A 12,759-nucleotide genomic window follows, 5' to 3' on the forward strand; every position below is an offset into this window, starting at 1 on the left:
TCAACGGAAATTGTCTTCTCTGAAATTTAATTGGCAGTCCGGAGTTAGATGGTATTAAATTCATCCGAGGAATGAACACCATGTCACCGATATTTTTTTCGGAAAGAGTTTTGCAACTCAGAATGTGAATGATAGTTCTAATAATTTGAAGTCTGGTACAGTTGCACAATCCTCTAGCTTGATCGATGTTTCTTATTAGCATAACGGGTGCACCAACCTTGATCCTCAATGCATGAGAAGGAACTCCGGAGCATCTTATTGTGTTGAGGAATTCAGTCGAATAAATTTCTGCATTATCCTCCGTTGTGTGCTCGTCCCTACACATTCTATATGAGCTCAGGTACACCTTCTCCTCTCCTGGAAGGAGAGACATTAAGTGATCGTTCGCAGACTCGACGCATTCATTAGTTGGTGCAAGAATTGCCCTCCCTTGAAAATAATCTCGATCGTACATGTTACTCAACAAATCCGGGTAAACGAATTCGAGTAAGTCTCTGAATGGATCTTCTGAATCACCAATCAACATGTCATCTCGAATCTCTATCGAAGCTTCACCATCATTGTCTTCCCCAACATCCCCATTACCAACATTCAGTATCGAGTCTCCAAATTCTTTTATCTCATCCACATTAGATGGAGAAGAGCATGACTGCAATCTCATGTTCTTAGTTAACTTCATGACACGACAGAAATTCCACAGCGGAGAGGAGTTTATCGTAGCATGTACTATGTCCTGCCTTGATGCTTTGAGCACAACTGGTAAAATCTGTCGAAAATCACCTCCAAGAACAACCACCTTACCACCAAAGGGTTTGTCAGCCTGTAATATTGACTTCATTGTCTTGTCAAGGGCTTCAAAACAGTATCTATGCATCATAGGAGCCTCGTCCCATATAATAAGCTTTGCCCTTATGAGCAACTCTGCCTGTGGACTTTGTTGCGATATGCTGCAGGTGGAACTCTCATGTACATTTATGGGTAGTCCGAATCAAGAATGAACTGTTCTTCCACCGGGGAGAAATAACGATGCTATACCACTCGATGCAACGTTAATTACAATCTCTCCCTTCGAACGAACTGCAGCCGAAAGAGTTTTCCATAGAAACGTCTTTCCCGTTCCACCATGGCCATATAGAAAGAACATTCCACCACTGTCATTGGTTACTACATCCATGACTACATCATAAACCTTTCTTTGCTCATCTGTAATGGAAGCAAGACACCGTTGAAGTTCTCTACCCATTTTAAACCGGTCGTAATCCAGTTCATCTAACACCAATATGTTTTCTGTGTCCTCATATGAGTATTCGATTGGAACTGGCATAGGCGCGTAATTTTGCAGGCTTTTACCATTGTTTTGCAATATTTTTTCTATTTCGGTGAGAGTATAGTTCTTCAAGCTTTCATTCGGTATATATAAATCTTCAACAATAAAAAAATGGATAAATTATGCGCATCTAGTTGAAATCGTACAGAGACAATATTAAAAGAATGATTAATACGTAAAATCTAATTGAATACAATGCCATACAAATTGCCATACCTGGATTTTAATGAAGACGTTGTTGTTTGTAAGCAATACCATCAGCCAAATCCAACCAACAACTTTGCCAAACATGTTCGGGCCGACTTAAGCTATTGGAAAGCAGCATAACCGCAAATAACCTTCTTATATAATCCCCCGATGCCCAAGTATTCACTTCTTTTATTGCATCTATGTATTATTTGTCGTCATCTAGCAAACCCAACACATAACATGCATCCCTGAACGTAGGGTAGACGATGTCAAAAACTTTTCTGAGGTCCTCGTAGCACGTGCATCCCCTTTGAATGTTATGTAGCAACCTAAGGTAATAGTCTTCCCCCTTTCCAGGGGGAACATTCGCAATCCTACCGATAGAAAATCCTTTTTTCCTTGGCGCCCAAGTTCCAGAATCCTCTTTATACACAAATTGTTGTGGAAAATCTCCGTACCTCAAGTCCCTTGCATATGGATAGTTCTTGTTGGCCTCAAACCATGCCAGGAACATAGTTTGCTTGGCAGATGGCCTATCCAACACACTTTGTAACGACTGGTTTTCATTAAAGACAATTGGCTGATGATCGGGGAGATGAAAGCTTAGCCTAATTACGGACGGGTCTCTGTAATGAATATCAAAGTTAAACAACCTCCACATTGCCTCACACGCCGAAAGATAACTGCAGTCGTAGTACGTCTTTATCTCATCACGAATCTCAGCACCCGCCATCTGTATTGCGTGTCTCATAAAATGCCGATGTGACTCGGTCATGCCCCTTGTTTACGTATTTGAACAGGTATTTAATTGACTTTTTTTGGTTGCATAGCTCGATATTAATGTGAGCTCGGTATGTACTCAACAATATACGATTGTAGGGGACCACAAACCCATTATCAAGAGTAGTCTTCTTCTTCGTAACTGTTCTGCCATCTTCCCTTCTCCTATACACTGTAAACCCATCTGCATCTGATTCAGTGCGCTGCACAAACGGCTTTGGAAATTGTTTCGTGCAAACTATATATTTCATACATGGAGATTTCAAATTCGCCTGACCGCACAGTCCATGTATCATATACTTCTCCACCAACTGGTACATCTTTCTGTCGTTTTCTTCGTCAGAAATTTCAGCACATATGATCCTGTCAATTTCTTCTGGATTCTTGGGCTTGTCGTCATTATGCCACCACAATAAAATATGTGCATGCGGTAGACCTCGTTTCTGAAATTCAATTGTGCATACATCTGCATAAAGAATGTAAGCATACGGTATTAAAAAATATGAATTAATTTAGTTAATGAAGCAAAAAGTAGTTAAACTCGCACATGACTAAATTATCTAATTTATATAAACTTATTAAATGTTTAATTATAAATGGATATCGAATTAAATACTCACATGCTCTAATAGGTCCGAATATACGGCCCTTCTTGATTTCCGTCATCATACTATCGAGCTTCATTTTGAACACACGACACATAATGTCTGGCCGATCCTCCGGCCTCAGATTTGTATCTTTTAACACCCTTTGTATTTCTGGCCATTGGGGATTGCATGTGATGATGATGATGAGGGTTGGAAATCCAATCCAGTTACATATTTGAAGAGCATCAACGAAGTTGTTAAACATATACCTTGGACCTGCGGTGAACGACCCCGGAATTATAATGCGTTGTCCAACAGATTTACCCTCAGTGTCTCCTTTAAAAATCTTTTCTTCGATACCATTGTACATGTCAACCCTAAGTTGATCCTGATTGAACCTTATGAAATTCAACCTCTGTGACTCAACCATCGAAAATCCATCAACATAGAACTGCTGAAATAACTTCTTGGAATGCAAAAGTAACGAATGTTCTCCATGCCGTTTCTGAATTAGGTATGCAAAGAATTCTCGCATGCTTACCTTCCTTCGTTTTCTATTATCAGCAAATGAAGATTCTCTCAAACTGATATCGTCTCGATAACCATCTTCACCGTAAGGAAATAAAAGAGGATACTGTAGAGGCAAGTAAAAGAGGATGGAGCTCACTGATTCGTTGAAGCTTATTTGAACGCGTCTCAACTACAATATCCCTAACACCCTCTTGTGTGTCAAAGTCACCAACGATCAAGCCTGCTATTTCACTTGCGTTAGGAAGAGTGTACGTCCGGCCATCAGTACTGCGACTCTTTACCAATCTGAGTTTTACTCCTTGATGGCCATCATTGTAAAAACGATCTCGAACAGCACGGTAATGCTGTGCAAGTACATTGTTACCGTCAATCATATCTTTCAACGATGCAACGATGGTTGGGTCAAGATTGTTAGATTGATTTCCGGACCTTTCAAATAAAAAATAATGTAATTATAATTTGTAAGCTCTATATTCCTTAGAACAGGAATATAATTCCGAAAAATTTACCTGACGGCATCAATTCGATTCTGAATCTCATTTTCTGTGTCGAAAATGTAAAGTTGGGCAAACTTAGGCCTAGTGCCTTCTTCTAGAAATAAACTGCCTAGTAGATGGTAATTCTGTCTGTGTAACAGAAATGTGTATGAACCAGATCCGTTATATATATATATATATATATATATATATATATAGAGAGAGAGGGAGAGAGAGAGAGAGAGAGAGAGAGATGGTATGACAAAATGATAATACTTACTTCCAACAAATTTTGGAGACAAAACATTTTTGTCCATGATGACTTCTCTAGTTGAAAATACTGTCTGAATTGGAGTTTGTCTATCTGAGTCAAATGAATTTGAACAAATAACAGTTAATTTAAAGAAAATATATGACCATGTAATAAAAATACATACAGTTTGTTATGATCTATATATCCATAATTTTGAAAAAAAAAATTCATTTATGGAATTATGAAGTAAATAACGATTATTGATAACTTACGTTGGTACGTATTTGCAGGAGACCTAGTGTTATGAAGGTAATCATGTGGCCATGGGCTTGCATCTCTTTTAATAATTGTTTCTATTGATAGATCTGAAACTATAGATAAAAAAAGTAAATCGATAATACAGCTGAAAAATATTTACATTTACAACATGAATATGTAGCTTACCAATAGGTACATCGTATAATATAGATTTTTCAGGTGAAGAAGGCGTCTTTCGTTTATTATCCGTATGTAAATACTATGCACATAAACCTGCAAAACTTAAGCTGCACAGTTAGATGTGTGTATGCATGTTTATATTAAATATAATTAAAAGTAATCAATATTTGTAGCATTCAAAAATATCTCTTCATATTGTGTCTTAGAATGGGAAAAAAGAAGAATATATTGTAATCATATACATAGAAAATTGAATGACTTTCATATAAAAAAAATGTTTCATATAAATTGTTAAATCATTTATAAGATGTATGTATATAAATACATAGATCTTATATGAATAAGATCTACTCAACTCGAAATTTTTTATATGTAAATAAATATAATAAAATTGTATACGTATCATAAAACATACATTGAAACAAATACGAATAAAAATTATATAAATGTTTCACAATATACATAAATTGGACTAAAGTGTAAAGTCATGAATATATGCAGAAAATAAAAAGTAGATATATGATTTAGAGAGCCTGAGGAAAGATGAAGAGATTATTACACAACGTGAACTATATGTGATTTAATAGCAATACATGGTAAATAACTAATAACTACATGTACTCGTTCGGTAAAACTATACTCGAACACTATAAAATAAATGAAAAAAAAAGTGTTATACAAAAAGTGTTATGCAAGACTTTAGTGGGGCATTAATGTTATTTACATCGTCATCAAAAAGAAATTCATTTTCGTTAGAAAATGGTTGATACATCGTCATGTTGAAAGACCAATCGCATTGATCACACCTCCATACAGAGACATAGTGCCGACGTTCATTCGGCGGTCGGTATACACATATAATGTGTAAACACACATTCACACAACCCACAATTGAAAAAGGTTTTGTAATCTTGTGTTTCAACTACACCACATATAAATCATGGCCCCGCGCGCAGTTCGACTTTGATAGATTCTCTGCATGAAATACACATACATGGATCCAAATTGCGATCAAAATGGTTGTTGCAAAGTACGCATAATGTTAGTTGAACTTCCATTTTCACCTCGAACGAATTTGGATTCGGGATTGAAAGATTAAAAAAATGGGGGAGGGAAGGGGGTAATAAAATCCGTACAGTATAGTGCGTAAATAAATGTGGGGTGAAAGAACGATTAAAAAATATAAAATCAATAATTCTTGAGTGAAAATATTTACGTAAAATAATTTGAAGAATGTGGTTTGATTATTGAAAATAACATTGGGTTAGGTAGATTATATAGTTTGGAATATACGCATAATTTGGAAAGTAGATTAAAAATTAAAAATTCAAATTTTAAAATGAGCTTTAATCTAGGAATAAATGATATATGGTGATATTTTAAAAAGATAATTGATTTAAGTTAACATTGCATAAATTAATACTCTTTCTATAATCAAAATATTTCAAAATATATGAGTATTTAAAATAAAGTTAGAAAATACACACACTATATTCATATCAATATTTAATTATTACAGTCCACGGATTTCAAAATTAATGTCAAAGTTAATAGAAAAAAGACTAAAAATCTTATATAGATGATTAATATATTTGCCATAAATAATGTATATTTTATTGAAAATATCGGATCATATTACTATAAACACAACGCGAGATTAAAAAACATAAATATTAATAGGTTTTAGTAGAATGTAAAATATTTAATTTCCATATTGAAGGAGGCATTTACGTGTGAATAAGTTGGTTACTAAACATGTTATAATAATTTATTATTGTTAATTTAATACATGTAATTATAAAAAGTATTTTAACCGGTATTAATTTATCAATTTTATTTGAAAATATATTAACACTTGGGTGATTAATCTGATTCATGCGTAAATGTTTCATAAAATATATTACGTAGATCGTAGAATATAATATATATTATTGTATTTATAAATACAAATATTTACGTAAAAATAACAATGTTATATATATGGGTACTCTCTTCGTATGTCAATGTATAATCTTTGTAACGCAATTAATGTTCAAATATATAAACAATTTTATTAATATGCATAATTCATTTTGGCATAAATGAATAAATACGTTTGCCGCAATAAAAAACATAAATAATTTTATTGAAATAAGCTTCATGCAAAAGTATTAAGGACATTGTCTCAAAATAGAAAAACATATTGTGTCTCTAAATACGAAATACCAAAGAAAATTGAAATGAATAACAAAAAATGACGAATAAATTTAAATAATACATTACTCCATTTTCTCTTGTTTGATCTTTTTCAATAATTTGATGGATGATTGCTGGACGGTAGGATCATTGAGAATACTATCCAAAGTACAATCGTTGGATCGCTTCATTGGAGTAATAGCGTTGACATCATCATCCACAATAGCATTAGTTGTGATATCACCATCCACAACGCCATCGTTAAAATTAGAACACGTTCCAGAGTCCTATAAATTAGGAAAGAATTACGTAAAATATTTGTGTATTTGTGAAACATCTCTTACGTGCAACATATGAACAATTAATCAAAAATAAATTGTCAACCTTTGATGAGAAGACACACCCATCGTTGTCATAATTGACACTCAGCAACGATGAACCATTATCATGTTTCTGCAATATTATAAAATACATACACATTCAAAACCACGTATTAAAATAAAAAGAAAGAATTATATTAAAGTTAATTATCAATACCGCATCCATTTCGTAATGCTTCAAAAATGAAGCAATGATAGCATCATTTGTGCAAACTTTTTAAACATTGTAGGTTTTATGATCTTCATTGGCAACATTATCACCCTTGATAGCAATTTTGAATAACATTCTTCGATCAATTAACCCCTCAAGTTCCATAGGATACTGCACAGGTTCTTCTCCCTTCATAGCATTAAAAATAAATAAATGATAAAAAATACAAAATTAATTGATTACTCTAAAAAATGTATATTTTAGATAAAAAAAAAAAGGATGAGTGGTTGATCAATGTACCCTGTTTTGGATTGTTTGAATTAATGCTTCTACATGAATATCTAGCATCCTTTCAGCTTCTTTCCCAAATACAATCATCGAAGCTGAATTTGTATCGTCCATGACAATGACTTTAACTTTATAACTAAAGAGAATAACAAAATGTGAATGAAAAGTATTTGTAGAATAGTAATATAATTAACCCAATGAAAAAAAAAATAGTACATACGTTGGCTTAGCAGTAGGCCAATGAGCTATGCAAACGTGACAATACCACATTTTTGAATCCTGTCTAGCAGATCTATTACACTTAATGCAACCATTGTACCACCACTTTGATGTTTTCACAAGACCCTTAATAGTGGCCAATACAACATATTTGCCAGGCTAAAATGTGAAAATAAACATAAGTTAAGTATAGTTATAATCAATTTTGATAAATGATTCATATTAGTATTTTACTGAAAATGTACGAATAAATAATGTAGCAAATACATCGTTATTACCTCATTTGTGTCACTCAGTTCGTCCAAATTTTTTCTGACAGTCTTACGTATGAAATCATCTTCCATCGAGTAAGAAGAATGCGACGATTTTTGACTTATCACTTGACCACTATTTGATTTACTCCGCATTAGACTAAAATGAAAAGTTACATGCAAATAAATCGTAATGAAAAAAATAAATTTTAAAAAAACGTAATTAATGCATTTAAATATACAATTGTAACATCGATTTGAACTCATTAATTGCAGGTATATCCTCATTTATAAGCACGCGTGATGACTGCCAATGGTTAGATACCTGAACTTCACCTACGAAAACATAACAATAATAGTGAAATGTAATATATGACCCTAACATTAATTATACATGATGCATAAAAGAAATTATTGAACAAACTAATACCATTTTTTATCTCAGTCGTTGCAAATTGTATTACAACAATATGCGGCCCTACACCAATATCTTGAATTCGTTGAAGTATGTATTCAACAAACTTTCCCCATAACAAACAGTTGACCTTCGAACCACTTGAATAACAAATAAAATGATAATTGATATGTAAAACACATGAAAACATAAATGATTTAAAATCCAAAAAAAATATATTTTAGTGATTTTTTAAAATACTCAATATCTTCAAGTTCAAATGGAATGTTTTGTTTTGTTCCACCCGATAGGTGATTCAATGAATCTATCGACAAAAGCGAACCAATAACATCCAGTAAATAAATGCTAAATATTAAGAAAAACATTTTCGGAAAAATTTAATACCTATCGTATACTCATTGTTGTTTGACGCTTGCTGTATATCTGCGTAAGGTGTGAACTTAAATGAATACATTGGAATGGACGGAACGTCAACTTCTCTCACAGTAGATGTATATTCAAAAGTGACTCTATAGTCATTCAAGGCATGCTTGTAGGTCTTCAGATAGGTTTGACATTACATAACATCTGTTCATTTTGATCTTAGACTCAAATATGTATAACAGTGTATACTTAATGGAAGCTTGCACTGTATCACCCTTCGTAATGAAAAAACAAATGTGAAAAATATAATTTCCTAACAATCATATTTGACGTATTAAAATAAAATAATCACCTGTTCATCAATGAATATCATCTCCATGTCTTGAAGATCTTTCTTAAAATAATTTGGATGTTTCCAAATGTGCAAAACACGGATTTTGAGATTTCATGACTTTTTTTCACCTCCCAAGTTTCTAATGAGATCTACTTGCCTTGACATCTATATGTGTTTAATACACGTAATCAAAAATTTGTTAGTGAATTAAATCAAACAATAAAAGATGAATATACGATAACAACTCTTGAATTATATATATTCCAAAATATGCATAAAGTATAATATATAATCTATATGATAAAGTTACATTAATTCATATGCTCGGGTATCGTGAAAGAAAAAAATTAAAAAAAAAAGGTAAAAGATTATTATAAATATTATTATACTCACGATTCACAAAAAGAGAACGATGGTCGGCTGATGAAGTATCGAGAGAACAATATTATCCTGCAGTTTAGAATAACAATGAAATGAACCGTGTATATATAATATGATGATATTTAATAATTCCTAAATCATAGTAAATGAAATACAATCATGGAAGTAAAATTATAATTCCTAAATTTTAGTACCGTAATTATAGTAAATAAAATACAATTATATTTAATGGTACGGAAATTAGAGTAAATTATAGTTAATAAATATTCATATTCCATGCAATTAACTAAAATTAAGCAATTTCCTATAAATAAAATGCATAAATTACGATTAGGCATATATTTATATGCCTAATTTAAATTAAATTTAGATCACCTACATAAATATAAAAGATTACATCTTCATAAAAAAACATGTTTCTTTACGGATATATATATATATATATATATATATATATATATATATATATATATTATGGAAAAATATCTACATCAATATATCGACAAATTCCGTATACACATCATATATTATTTCGTAAATCATAATAGTAAATGGAATATAATTAATTAATAGTTCTATAATTAGAGTAAATTATACTTAATAACTATTCATATTACATGTAATGAACTATCTATAAGCAATTTCCTATAAATAAGTTGCATAATTTTCGATTAGGAACATATTTATATGCCTAATTTATATTAATTATAGATAACCTACATAAATATGAAAGATTAAATTGATATTAATTAGTATAAAGGAAATAAAATCTATATTGTTTGAATATATCCATAAAAATTAAATATATTATACACGGATTCTATTGTTAAAATAAGTATACATATTTTATTGATTATATATATATATATATATATATATATATATATATATATATATATATATATATATATATATATATATATATATATATATATATATATATATATATATATAACGGATTAGGGAAATAACAATATAAATTTCAAACATGTTAATTACACACTATTATATATAATGGTTATGCTTTTTGAACATTTAAAATTGCTTATAAAAATAACGGAATATATTGTTTAAATATGTATATTGATTCTATTGATTTAATGGATTCTTTTATTTAAAAATACGTGATATATATTGTGACTATTTTGTAATATATTATAATTGTTTTATCATTTCTACATATTTATTTAATTATTTTATGGGTATTCGTTTTCGTGTGGATGCGCACAATTATATTAATGGTATACAATGCTCTTTCAATATGATAAATAAAACACTAAAAAAATAGAAATTATTTATAAATCGATGCAACTCATATATTAATAATAAAACTTTAAGGAGGGCGAAGACATATCATATCGTTGGAAAGGCTGGGTCGTGCCACAGCTCAAGTACATCATCCCATTGGTTAAAAAAAAAAAAAGAATACGTGTTGCCGCAAACCATGTTATGTGCGTAACAAAACTTTGTCCAACCCTTAGTCAACAACATATACATTTTTTCATGTTTTTGGCGCGAAGATACCGCAACTTGAAAACGATTTCCCTCTTCGTATCGAATATTGATAGTAGACAATCCGGTCAACCGAGAAGCCTCAACAAAAGCATTCTTTAAAGGCTACATATACAATTGAATGAAGAAATCAGATAGAAAGTAAAGCAATAATTCATTGTTACACTAAAAAAGAGACTATGATGAATATACCATTGCATGTAGGTGATACCAATGCAATTCTTTTTCAAGAATTCTCTCCATATCTCCAAACAGAAAAAGAAAAAAGTATGTGGAAAAGTTGAAGAATGTACATCATGTTGAATGTTAATTTATAGTAGAGTTAGGGAATATAAAAAAGGTAACAAAAAAAGTAATTAATATAAATTGATGTAATTACCTATTTTATCTATACTACTTTAAAAATAAACATGTAGGAGAGATAAAATTTAAAAATCATTATTGTGAAATTAATTCATTAATACTATGGGTGACTATGGTAAGTTGGGTTATTTTGAAATTAATAATAATATGTGATATATGTGGTGGAACATAATTGCATTTCAGTCCCACGATTTTTTTAATGAAAATATTATAATAAAAAAAAACTCATTAACCAATAAAAAGACACTATTTTGCCACGTAGGATAGATGAAATTTGAAAATTGGGTTTTATTGGCAATTAATATAATATTGTGCATAAAATTTAATTAACCCAAATTAAGTGTAATGTCCATTTATATATTTACGTTTTTTTTAATATGAAGCAATGGATTAAAAAGGAAAATCAATAACCAATAAAAAGACACCATTTTTACATGTAGGAGAGATAAAATTTAAAAATCATTATTGTGAAATTAATTCATTAATACTATGGGTGACTATGGTAAGTTGGGTTATTTTGAAATTAATACTAATATGTGATATATGTGGTGGAACATAATTGCATTTCAGTCCCACAATTTTTTTAATGAAAATATTATAATAAAAAAAAGCTCGTTAACCAATAAAAAGACACTATTTTGCCATGTAGGATAGATGAAATTTGAAAATTGGGTTTTTTTGGCAATTAATATAATATTGTGCATAAAATTTAATTAACCCAAATTAAGTGGAATGTCCATTTATATATTTACGTTTTTTAATATGAAGCAATGGATTAAAAAGGAAAATCAATAACCAATAAAAAGACACCATTTTGACATGTAGGAGAGATAAAATTTAAAAATCATTATTGTGAAATTAATTCATTAGTAATGTGGGTGAATATGGTAAGTTGGGTTATTTTGAAATTAATAATAATATGTGATATATGTGGTGGAACAAAATTGCATTTCAGTCCCCCGATTTTTTTAATGAAAATATTATAATAAAAAAAACTCCTTAACCAATAAAAAGACACTATTTTGCCATGTAGGATAGAGGAAATTTGAAAATTGGGTTTTTTTGGCAATTAATATAATATTGTGCATAAAATTTAATTAACCCAAATTAAGTGGAATGTCCATTTATATATTTATTTTTTTAATATGAAGCAATGGATTAAAAAGGAAAATCAATAACCAATAAAAAGACACCATTTTGACATGTAGGAGAGATAAAAAATTAAAAACCAATAATGTGAAATTAATTCATTAGTAATATGGGTGAATATGGTAAGTGGGGTTATTTTGAAATTTATAAAATATTATGGACTCAATCTCCTCAATTAGAAAACTTTGATTGTGTAT

This window comes from Erythranthe guttata, chromosome 4 (genome assembly GCF_056151865.1).
Source record: "Erythranthe guttata isolate IM_541 chromosome 4, IM_541, whole genome shotgun sequence".
NCBI classification, from domain to species: Eukaryota; Viridiplantae; Streptophyta; class Magnoliopsida; order Lamiales; family Phrymaceae; genus Erythranthe; species Erythranthe guttata.